Genomic DNA, 13,053 nt, shown 5'->3' on the forward strand with positions numbered 1-13,053 from the left:
GCATTAAATGACAGCACTAACCCTTGACTCAGGGTGGCATTAAAAACTGATAAACATTGCAGTTGACTCAAATTCGAGTGTGTGTGATAAGACCCCCCACAGCCCAGATCCATCAGATCAAAAGCATTGGCATTTGCCACAGTGATTTAAGTCTTTAAATTTATATGGCAGGAGGACCAAGAACCATCTGGTGACATTGATTTGTGCATGGACATCCACTGGTGAGGTGCATGATCAGTATCTATAGTAGTCAAGAAGGAAGTACTGTACCTCAGCTGATAGGCTGCCCACTTAATTGCCAAAGCTTCCTTTTTAACCACCACATACCTTGTCTCCTGATACAGTAGCAGTAGTTTCCAGGTCGGGTACATCAAGAGGTAAACAGGGGGTAAACAGCATAGTCGGTGCTTTGGCTCATGAGGGCACCTAGCTTGTGTCCAAAGTGCTGGTCTGGAGAATAAAAGGAGAAGAGAGAAATTAGGAGAAATAAACAAAGGTGGTGATGCAACTGCCTGCTTAAAGCCTCCGTACTGTCATCCCATACTACCATACTGGAAGCAGATTTTTTTAGTAAGATCAGTTAAGGACTTAGCCCTTTCAGGGATGTGAGGTACGAACTAGTGAGAATGCCCTGCTAACTCCAAGAAAGTTTGTACCTGCCACTTAGTTTGCAGACAGGGCCATTTTAAGATGGCAGTCACTTTGGAACGTTGTGGTCTGACTATCCCTTTACCTACTACTTAGCCCAAATACTTGGCTTCCATCAGCCCAAAGAAACATTTCTTGGGATTTATTCAGAGGTCTGCCTCACATATTGAATGAAGACCCACCACAACATGCTGAATGTGTCCCAGCAACACACTAGAGTAGATGAATATGCCAAATAGGTAGACGGCACAAGTATTGTGGGATAATAGAGCTTTCTCCATTAGATGTTGCACCCCATGCAGTGCAAATGAAGGACATGGTACTGCTAGTGAATACTGAGGTTGCTAAATGTGAGCTTTTCTTTAGCAAATTTCATTAAAGGAATTTGACAGTACCCTTTAGTCATATTTGAAGCAGTCAGCAATAATACTTTCCAAGTTGCACTCATGGCATTGGATAGGCATTGAAATGAGAGATTTGGTTGTGTTGGGTGAAGTCATTTTAAAAGCACCAGCTACTGTCCATTTTTGGAACTAACACAAAATGGCTTGATCAGGGACTAATACTTTCCTCTGTCACACCAAAATCTACCATCCATTTAATCTCAAATTCCATGTCTGCCCTTTTTGCTTGCCAGAGTCAATATTGACGTTCTCTGACAATTGAAACAATCACAGTCTGTGGTGGCCTGCTCATCAAGGTCATAATAAGCCCTCTTAGAAATGGGGCGATTACATGTGCCCAGTCAGTCTGATCCCAGCGATCAGGAAGTTCTAAAACTAGGATTTGTTAACAAAAATCCCCAATAATTGCAATACTAATGACGAAAAATGTATCACAAACAGAAGAAATGTTAATGTAAATCACACAATTATCTACTAGCTAGCAGACCATAAAATACAGCACCCTAGGAAAATTACATGTGCAGTTAGAGGGAAGAAATGGGCTATCAATAAAGAATAATTTAGTTAGAGTTTATCTAGCTGCTTAAAAAACTATTTCCTGCAAATGTCTTATAAGCACATAGCTTGTGCTGAACTTGTAATTTTATTAACTGTACAGTTTATAATTGTTTATTTCTCTTACTATAAAAATAATAATAATTGTAGTATACTTTAAACCTTGTACTTTTTGACTTCTGAGACGGAAGAGTGAAGTCATTTCATATATGTAAACTTAAGAACAATTAAATACTTTAAGTGTATGTCTAAAACAAAAAATGATGGTTTTATTCAATTCAGTTTAATTTTATGTATCTCACTTTTCAGGAAACATGAGAGGTTATTAAATAATGTCAAATAGAAGTACAAAAATGATAAAATATAGAAGGGCGTGAAATTTCTTATTACAAAGGTACAATATACTCTTACTATGTGTTAAAATTCTCAGTTTTATGTAATAATTTTGTAGTGGCAGCAGGTATGCTAAGATTTGCACCATCTGAAAACGGTTTATTGCGGGAACCCCAGGAACACATTCAGCCCTGACCTGGCACGCAGACACTCACACAATGAGACACTGAAAAGCACTACAATAAACTGATAAATAATAGATAGATAGATAGATAGATAGATAGATAGATAGATAGATAGATAGATAGATAGATAGATAGATAGATAGATAGATAGATAGATAGATAGATAGATAGATAGATAGATAGATAGATGAATACATTACTCAAATAGCAAAAAAGTACAAACAAAACTACAAAAAACCATGTATGCCAAAGCCCTCCCCAGTTTCCAGATGGCGATAATCTATACACTACACAATAAACAATTGATACTAACCACAAAGTCCAGCACAGTCCAGTATAGTAGGTGCAGATGATGATGAACATGTGAAATGAAAACCCTGTGAACAGCCCTCTGAAAAAAAATGTAAAGTTTTGTCCTACCAGGTTCTTGTTGTAGCGTGAGGATTGGAGGTGATTGGGAGTGTTCCCCAGACGAAGACCAAGCAAACCAAAAATGAAAAGTCACACCGACAAGCAGGCACAGGACAGCACATACATCCAAATAAAACTGTAATCCAAGGTAGTGGATAGTTAGTTAAGTTAGTGGAAAGTTTAGTTAAGCAGACACTAGAATGAATGATAGTTTTACTTTAAGCTGATGGCTTTTTAAAGCTTGTCAGGGCCAAGGTGATTACCCCTAGCTCCTCTCTGTTCAATGTCAGACCACATCAGTATATGTGTATGAGGTGAGCATGCAATAATTTGAAAGCTTTACTTTATGTTTGTGGAAAGTCCACAAACTGGTCAGTTTACCATTTAACATTTATTAAAATATAATTTTACTGTTTAAAGTTGTATCTTCTAAATCCTACTTATCTGCAAAAGATGTGTGCCTGCTCTTCTGACTGCAGAAAAATCCTACCTCTGTAAAACTGCATTCTGTCTGTAATAGCATTTCCTCTTTCTACTGTATGTTTAGACAAGTTACTTTCAAATCAAAGGAAAGCATGCTTACAATTAAAACTTAGAACCATCACAACATAATCACATTTCTATAGACCTTGTAACAATTTAAAGAATATGAAATATAACAGAATAAAATTTCCTTCCTCTGCACATCTGTTCCATGAAACTCGGCACCCATATTTTACACAAAACTAGGCCTCAACGCTCCAGATCATGCCCAGAGGCCAAGCAAGCCTTATCCTCAAACTCTTAAATAGGCTTGTGGCCTGTACACCTAAAAGGCAAGCTTGCCAAAAATCAAAAATAACAGGGAAGCTGTGAAACCTTTGGTCCAAAAACAAAACAATGTTTCAATAATAGTAATAAAGTTTTCTTCTAATACAAGAATCCAAAAACTAAATTAGAAGAATGTTCAAAGAGATCAAAAATAGTTACAAAAAAGTCTTAAGAAGGAAATCCAAAAAAAATCAAGACTCTAAATCAAGATTCAAAAATCCAAATCAAGTGACCAGTTTACTAAACAGAAGAGTCAAAGGATAGATCTTACAAAAGCCCAGAATGCAAATAAAATCCAAAGTAAAGGAGCCAAACAACATTAGTTGGGAACTAATACCTCAGAGGCAGGTTTACTTCTTGTAGGTCCCTTTAACAGGGCTGTGGATGGTCCCAGCTTAGGTTCAATATACAAACTACAAGGAGCAAAAGAATATACAGTAAATAACTAATAAACAAAGTAATACAAAAATTAAGACAATAATATATCAATAGCCAAATAATGTTTAAAGGACAAAAAAGGACTAAAAAAGAAAGAAAAATCATCTGACCCAAGCACAAAACTCAGGCTATGCTTTAACAATGTTAATGTCTGTTGCAAAATTGTGTTTATTGTGAAGGTACATCATATATTTTAGAAATTATTGTGAATTCCAAAGAGAAATTTTTAAACATTTGCAGATTTTTTCTTAGGATGGCTTTAAAAATGTGCAACCATTACAACCATCACCATTCTCTGATTTAGGCATTTTGAACATGAGGAGAATTGACGAATTTTAAAAAGACAATGAGTTTGGAGTTGATCTTAGAGTTCTGTCAATAATTCTGTGCTTGAAAAAGCCCACCTCAACAATAATTCTGAGCTATTCACGCATATTACACTCAGTGTGAAAAAAAATAAAACTTAGAAATTTACACTTTAAAACTGAAACCTTTCACCACCTACAAGAAAATGAGAACCTACTTATAAATATCACGTACCATTTGTTTTCTTCTCAAATTAAATTCTTCCCAGTAGGAACCCTATTTTCCTCTCCTTGTATTCCCTGTAATACTCACCACTTGGGAAATGATTATTCATATTGCTCTTATTACCATCTGTTTTCAAAAAGTCTAATGTGTTATTATTGTCTTTTAGTATTTTAAATTAGATGAAATTACTTAAATTATCAATGGCTCTCACTGTGGATTATAATGTACAGTATATTTGAGTGCAAACAGTACATAATATATAGTATATACAGGATTGCTGTGCTCTTTTTGACATGGTAGTAGCGCAGAGTAACAATTTCTAGTCAGATGGAGACAGTGAGAGAGAAAAAAAATGTTCTGGTTTGAGAAAGTAGGCTACAGTACCTGCGATGTCAAGAAATTGTACTGTAACTGTGTATTGGATAAAAGTGATTCTAAAGAGGAACATACTAAATAAAATTAAAATTAAATGAATCATCCTATATATGAATATATATAAAGGGTTCAAATATTAGAACATATTTCAATTACAGTAAATATGTTGAAGAAGCTTTAGTGGTGGGAATCCAGCACCAAAAGCTTTAGTGGTGACAGACCCTGTTCATTTCCCTATACCAGAAGCTAGGAACAGTCTCAGCCATTTGGTTTATAGTGCTTTATATGTTATTGTCCATATGTATCTCACAATAACCAAACATTTTTAAAGTTCTGGTGAAAATATATTAATGTCATAATGTTAGAAACTCTGATGCTGCACCAGTAAAATAAAATCTATTTTTTTATTAACATTTATATGTAGTTTCCGTAATAGTCTGATCACAGGGTAGTTAGGCTTGATATCTCATACTCAAGGAATCTGGACAGAGTTTTATTTGTGGGTACTATTGTATATTCTGCTGTTAGATGCTATTTCCATTTAATAAATGATGACATATCAAAGTGTCAAAAATGCCCACAGAGTACATTCTTTGGACCTTGTTTTAAATCTGTAAAAATCAAAGAATACCTGTACTTTTTTTGTACTTTTTAAAAAATAAGGTCTAGATTATATCTTCAATTGGTGCAATATGAGCCATGTTGGGAATGTACATGGTTGTGCCCAGCATTGGACACTCTGCTCCTGTGTGCTAAACTACATAAAGTCGCATTATGTGAGTTTTCCAGCAATCTTCATTTACACAATCAGTGAGTCAAAGGCAGTCGGCAGCACACTCCCGTGTAGCTGGTCGTGTGATGTGACATTCTCAGTGACCCATTCTTATTAGTCAATGGCTCGTTCCAATATAATTAAAGAGGTTCTGTTGGCAGGAGAGCTGACAAACGATGAATGCTCATTTTGGAAGTACAATTCATATAAATCTGTGGTGAGACATAAGGAATATCGATGTTTTGGACTTCAAAAACAGAACAGAAGCTAATCTGTATGATGTTTCATGATTTAAACACCACAACAAAATGGAAAAAGAAAAACAAAGGGTTGAGATGGTGTACAAACTTACCATACCTGTTAATTCCTCGTATAGTGCTGGCTCATTCAGGTAGCACATTATTGGCTGTCAGAAAAAGTGGAGAGAATAACTGTGCTGGAAGGTCAGCACTCATTCAATGAAGTAAAGATGCCCAGTGATTTTCAGTCATGTAAATCGACTAGATCAGCGATTTTAGTCAGCAAGTCTAACATACCTCAAGACTAAAAGTCACATGATGTGACATCAGCAGGTTAGAAAATTGTTATATTAGACTAATTGAGTTTAGTTAATATTACAGGTTAGGTTTTGCAAGGTTATGAAGCTAGTTGTTCCCACCTGTGACCTCAACAGCTCATGGTCAAAACTCTCCATCACTAATGTTATTTTATATCTGTTGTGATGGACGTCCGGCAGCTCAACCTGGCCGGGATGCCCCTGGAATGGAAGGATGGGGGAAGGCAGCTAATTGCCGACACTGCTTCCCCCAAAACGCTAGATGGCAGCTCCCCTGGAGTGTAATGGTGCCCCAGATTCCCTCAGGGCATCCTGAGACTTGGAGTTCGATTTCTCAGCCCTGTTGGGTGCCATGGGTGCCGCCAGGAGGAGCTGTCGAAGGACCTGGGGACAAATTCTTTCCTTATAGCCTGGAAGTACAAGGTAGTCACAAGGACAGAAGCCCCAAAGTACTTCCGGGCTGAAGAGCATCTCAGTTCTGTATGAGACCCGGAAGTGCCAGCCAGTCACATGGTCGGAAGGACAGCACTTCTGGGTCAAAGACAATTTAAAGGACTGATGGGAACCCAGCAAGCCGAGCCGGAGTTGGGTGGTAGTGGACAGAGCTTGCTGGGAGGTGTGGAGGAGAGATTTTAGTACTATTTTGCGTATTTGATTATTGTGATAGAGGTGCTTTGGGCACTGTACAAGAAGACAAAAGAAATTAAACAGCTTCCTGGTATTTTAAAGCGTGTTGTCAGTGATTGTGTGTCAGGTTAAGCGCTCGTATAGCGCCATCTAGTGTTACACTGTTTATTATGTAATAAAGATGACTATGTACATCTTCATTATGTTTTCATTAATTTACTAATTTATTTGGTGAACTTACATATTCCAGTCCGGAGTTGATGGAATGATTTTTCTAAGTCATCAGCATTGGGCAAGGGAAAAAAATAGTTCTGCACAGATCACAGTTCTATTAAATGGGTACACTGAGGTGCACACCCAAGAGGGTGAGATCAGATTGCTATTGTCATCCTCAAGGCCAATTATGGAGCATCGGCATGATGCAGAGAAACACACAATGAGCTGAAGTCAGAAACAGAACCAGCAGTCATCTGGCCTGAAGTCCAGGGCAGTACCCATTACACCACACTGCCTTCGTTATCTTACATTGTCGCACTACACCTTTAACCAGTTGTAGCTTTACAATAGCTTTCATCTTGTCAGAGGCATAGTACATCTCCTCACTGTGTACAGGGAAATTGAATCTGTTACGAGATCCTTAATTCAATATACTTTATTTTCTTTTCTGAGTATGTGAAGGGTGGATAGGATTGGGTGAACCTTTGGGGAATATGAAAAATTCAAGGCTTGCTTTAGACATGTGAGCCTTGCAAACTTGTTGCCTATGTGTCAGCTAATAATATGCTGCATTGGATTTAGTTATCTTATATATTTTAAACTGGATTTTAGAACTGCAGTTTCAGATCCCATTACTTTGCCTTCAATTTTACTCCTTAACTCACAATTGCTGCTCGCACACAGTAGAGGCATTACAGAAAGAGTTCAACAAAATTCATTTTGAGGACAAAGAAATGAAACCCCTCAAATAACTGGTACTGACTTGAAATGTTTGCACATGCTGATGCAGTAAAATGAGCTGAGTTTCCTATTACTAGTACATTGTGATTGCTATCACAAATTTGCCATTTTTCCATCCATAGAAATGTTTCCTATGTGCTGATTCAATTTTCTTCTATTCAATTTATTTTATAGAACTGCACTTCAGAGATGTAAAATTGCAATATGGTAACTGAAACTACATGTATATACATATGCACAAATCTAGCCAGAAACATATTAAAATAAATGTAGGCTTTAATGGTTTTTTAGATTTGTTAAAATTTGAAAATAGATAAACATAAATTAAGCTAGCGTGAAAGGTGCATAATTAACAGCAAAGACGGGGAAAGAAGCAAAACCTCAGAAGAAAAATGTACCAATGTTAGAAATATTCCTGAGGTTTGATTACATCTTCTGGCTATGTGTTGTAGTTTATAAATTTAACAATATTATTTATAATGTTCTTAAAACAGTTGCAAACTTACTTTTTCACCCAACGTATATAAGTACTGTTTTATATTCCCAAAACTTGCATTAGAAATATGCTATGTTTAGGAGACCATTGCAAAAAGTTTTACTTTAACAAAGCACAGATTTAAAAGGAAGGGACGTCAGTGAGCCCAGGGCTGGCTCTGCTCTTTAGGTGGTTGCCTAGAGATAATTTTGGGGGCGGCATTTTTGAAAAGAACACAGACTCTGATTTCAAACACTCTGATACAACTGTCCAACTTTCATTAACTCGATAATATTAAAACACAGGGACTGATGAGATTAGCACACACACATACACACACAAAGACATCATGCGCAATGTCAAGGTTTGAGCCCCCAGACGGCCAGGTGCATTTATTGTTTAATATCAGAACACAGAACAGGCAGATCATTACACACACGCACACACATTTTTAGGGGCCATGAGGAATGCCACCCAAAACAACAAATATGCTGATAAACATCTGGAGAAGTGTCCTGCTGCTCTTCACTCACACCACTTTGCAATGCCTTTTCCTGTATGTGAATAATCAGGACTCCTTAATCCCTACTTCCTAATTTGTTCCACTGTACAAAGTACTTCTGCTCTTCCACCCAGTTCCTGTTGTCCAGCTTCACCGTCGCCATCTTGAAATTCCAGACTTCCTTAACCATTGCAGTGCTCCTTGATGCCTGATGTTTAGCACAATGTTTCTAGGTAGTTTGCTGTCAATCAGGTGGTTGGCACAACTCCATACAGGAAACTTGCATTTACTTGGCCCCATGCATTTAACAACCAATTGAGACTTCTGACTACTACAATGCTTCAATCACATTCAATTCCCTAGCACATTCATAATGAACCGCCAGAAACTATGGGAGGCCATCCCATTAACAGGGTGTAAGACTGTTCCTAGTAGTCATTGGCAGGTGGCCCCACCTCTTGGGAAGCCACCCAGAAAACACAAGAGACATAATCAAGGCCACATTCACACAAAGAAAAATGTACATAAAGAACAAAATAAACATTAATACAAATAAATGGCATAAAATAACACAAACCAAGCAAGAAACACCACTTTGATCTCCAGGCAAGAGGAAATTGCTGGCTGAACCATGACACTGACGACCTATACGCCTTCCAAAACCCCAAGAACCTACACTGTACTTTGCATCACAAAGACTTTTTTACATTGAATGTCCTCATTGCTTTGTTTTTTTCAGATGCAGGGATGTAGTTTGTCTTTTGCTATCATAATATTTCCTTTTCAGGAAGTTTGTTCTTCAACATATTTTCCATCCTTACTTTGACTTAGGTTTGATGCAGAATTTGGTTGCATGCATAAACTTTTCTTTCCATTAATTTATTTTGCAAATAAAGTACAATGACATTATGCGAGGTTTTACAAGGATTGTTTATTTGCCTGTAATAAATCCTGTCAATATTTAAGGAACAAAAATACTCCAAGATTGAGGTCTGCCTAATGGATGAACTGGTCAGCATATTCTTTACAACCTTGGCATTTCTTGAATTGCATATTTCATTCTATATTATGCCTGTTTATATTACTCACTATTACTTTGTTTAAGTATTAATGTGAATAATTTGTGAAAATAATGAAAACTATAGAAAAACCCTATCATACAATGTAGCAGCCATTTGTGTGGTGTTTCCCGGCTTTGCGCAGGAAATTTCATAAGACAACAATGAGCATCAGTTATAGTGCTGCCAGTGGTGTAGCATAATTACTATGTAACTAAGTGCCATTCTGTATAGAATATTTGTATTTTTTTTTTATTTTACCACAGAGGATGCACAAACCAGTGTGTTTCTTCGTGCCGGTTCCAAGCCCAGATAAATGGGGAGGGTTATGTCAGGAAGGGCATCTGGTGTAAAATTTTGCCAAATCCATATGCGGACAGATGATCTGCTGTGGTTACCCCTAACGGGAGCAGCCGAAAGAAGAAGAAGAAGACCACAGGCCAAGTGCATTGAATTGGTTAAGGCTTTGGACCTAGGAATTCAAACCATAAAGTGGTGGGTTTAAATATTGCTGCTGAGTAGTGATGAATGAACTCCATGGTGTACACTTTCCCCTCAAGTTCAGAGAAATCATAAAAGTGTTTGCAAATATTGTAGAACTCTGCAAAATGCATTGAAGTCAGTGGGGTAGGACTAACTGAACTAAATTTGACTGGATTATAATGGTGCAATCATCTTTAAAGTGTCCCAGAGGGTTAGAGAAATGTCTGCCAACTCTACTGGACTGATTATTGTGGCCAAAAAGGTGTCCTGAGCTGTGTGTCAGCAATGCCAACCATTTCACCACTGTGCCTCTATGAGATCAAAGAAGAAAGAACACAGTCAGAGATGCACAATCATATATTTTGTCAAAACAAAGTGGAAATGGCGAAGTTGTAGTCAAAAGTCAGAAAAAATGATAGGTCTTTTAAAGGCAGAAAATTCAAAGTGGCATGTCATGATTGAAGCCACTGGCTTGTTCTGTTGTTTGAAGTCGCGCTGAATGCTCTCTAAACTGATGTGCTGATGCTTTGCACTTTTTTTTCTATCAAAAAGATAGAAATGTCTTGTAAATAGTAATAAATCTTCTGTTATTATTATTTCTTTGTTTGGGGGGGGCATCAGGTTCTTTCAAGGTATGTTTTTTGTCTTAATGTGGCTAATTATGCATGCATAAGGCACGCGCCTCCTTCTGTTATACTGACGCGGAACTCGAAGATGGACTTGCACATTTGGTGACAAGAAGAGATAGCTTGTTACTTATGCTGTATATATTTCATAAAAATAAAATTTTGAGAACTTGCATTATTTACTTATCTGTTCTACCACTAACTAAGTTCTAAAGAGTCTGTAATGCAACTGGTTTACTTACTTGGGGGAGGTCCCATCCAATGTTGGCTGTTACAGCTCTGGGGGATGTCACGCTGACCTTGCAAAGCATTATGGGGTGCTGGGGAAAGAAGTTCTCCTAAACAGGTCGAATTATCCATAAATAATACGACAAACAAAGGCAAACGTGAACGCAGCAAATTCACTGGAATAACATTTTGTCTAAGTTTGCTAATCAACACTACTACAGACTACATGACTACTGTGACCATGAGCAAGTTGCTTCACCTGTCTGTTTTTCAACTGGAAAAAATACAAGAAATGTAACAAATTGTATCTCAGATTTTGTAAGTCACCTTGGATAAATACATTAGTCAAATAATAAGTAAATCTAATATTATTAGGTCACTGGAGCTTTTTACTGTTGAATACGCGATACACAAATGTCAATTAATAAAATATTCCTGCTTTTCTGTGCTTTTCCTAGTGACTTGGCTTTAGTTGATTGTCATTGCAAAACACAATTTTACAGGAAAATGTATTCTTTTGAACTGAAACAGGTATTTAAGAGGAGTAATGTGAAAGCTGAATATACTGTATGTATCTATCATTATTAGATGTTTACGATTTATATTTGTTAATGCCATTTACTGAAGTACAGTATTTCTTTCTGTGCTTTTTTTCAGCTGTATGTAACTTCACTGAAAGTTCACAGATGTGAATGTATATGCAAGGTAGTGCTTGACGTGGATATATATAAATGCCAGGACCTTATGTGCAACACTGATGTATTAACGTGAAAAGCGAGGAGCACAGAGCAAGGAGTGTGGAGCATTAGCTTTGGACATCACAACACAATTTCTGTGGCTTCCCCATTAGAAATTCAAGTGCCACAATCTAAGACTGACATTGGTTTGCAGTTTGCAGCAGTTGTAGTTGTCAAAGTTAAATCATGAAGCCAGTCTAGGATGGGAAGTATACCCTTATTGACATAAATGTAGAGCCACTCAGTACATGTAAAGATATAACTGACTTACAGATGGTGGTAACACTTCTTAACTACACGTGATTAGTGTCATTTCTCATGTTCTTGCTAGCTACTGATAAACAGGACCCTTGGAGTCAGGACTCTGCTACATTAGATTATACTGGTTCTCCTTTCGTTGCTTGGCCTTGTGCTAAAGTAACATTAGGGATGGGTCACAGATCAAAATGCTTTAATTGAAATGCTTTCTAAGAGTGCTAAAGGCAAAAGCTAACAGTTAGCAAGGACAAAGGTCATTCAGTGTAATCAACATATAATTCAATAATGAAAATCATTATTTATCAGTAAAAATCAACTTTCACAAGGTAATACTACATCAACTGGTAAAATGACAATTATCCTACATTTATCAAACTCTTATGTCACAGAAAGGCTAATACAATTGCTAAGGCTAATACGATACCATTTACAGCTTCACCTAGGCTGCTTTCTGTCCTCAGTGCTCCTAAACAAACATCCATGTTGGTAGGGCCATGAGCAATTCTAAAACAAGCATCCTGGGACTCTCCATCCACTTTCATGCAGCCTATTACAACTTTGACTTCACTCCTTTTCACTTGTAACCATCCCTCGTTCAAATTTGCCATCTCTGCAGTCCAGTAAATCTTTGTTGCTACATGGTACTCTACTTAATTCACCAAGCAATCCCTTAATTCCATGTGGCAAGTGAAGCACACCATGTCCACTTCATCAGGTCTGTCAGGCTCTGTCTCAAATGTTATGGGATTAGTATAAGGAACTGGCTACAATCCTGAACTTTGATGTGCAAATCTAGAAGTGCTGGATTTGAATATTAGCATTTTTCAAATTAACACATGCTGTAAAACAAATATTTAAATTGTAACATAGAACTTATGCTAAGAATGGCTGTAAATTGGAGGTGATATACCATATCTTTGACTTTGGTGAAGTGGCTATCAGTCTGAAACATTTTGAGAATCAATATTATAAAAGAAGAAGTACAAAATGTATTTGGTTTTGTCTCCTTCTTTCAGATCTGGCCCCTCAAGCCATTGTGTAATGGACAGTGTTATGGCAGATATACTGTTGTCTGGCATGGGCA

General features: G+C 37.2%; 1 protein-coding gene across 1 annotated transcript in view; it reads right to left on the reverse strand.

Moving 5' to 3' along the window:
• LOC114665262 (uncharacterized) overlaps positions 1-13,053 on the reverse strand; it is a 188,016-nt gene that overhangs the window by 161,732 nt on the left and 13,231 nt on the right. The window lies entirely within an intron of this gene.

The sequence above is a fragment of the Erpetoichthys calabaricus genome, chromosome 14 (assembly GCF_900747795.2).
Source record: "Erpetoichthys calabaricus chromosome 14, fErpCal1.3, whole genome shotgun sequence".
NCBI lineage: Eukaryota > Metazoa > Chordata > Cladistia > Polypteriformes > Polypteridae > Erpetoichthys > Erpetoichthys calabaricus.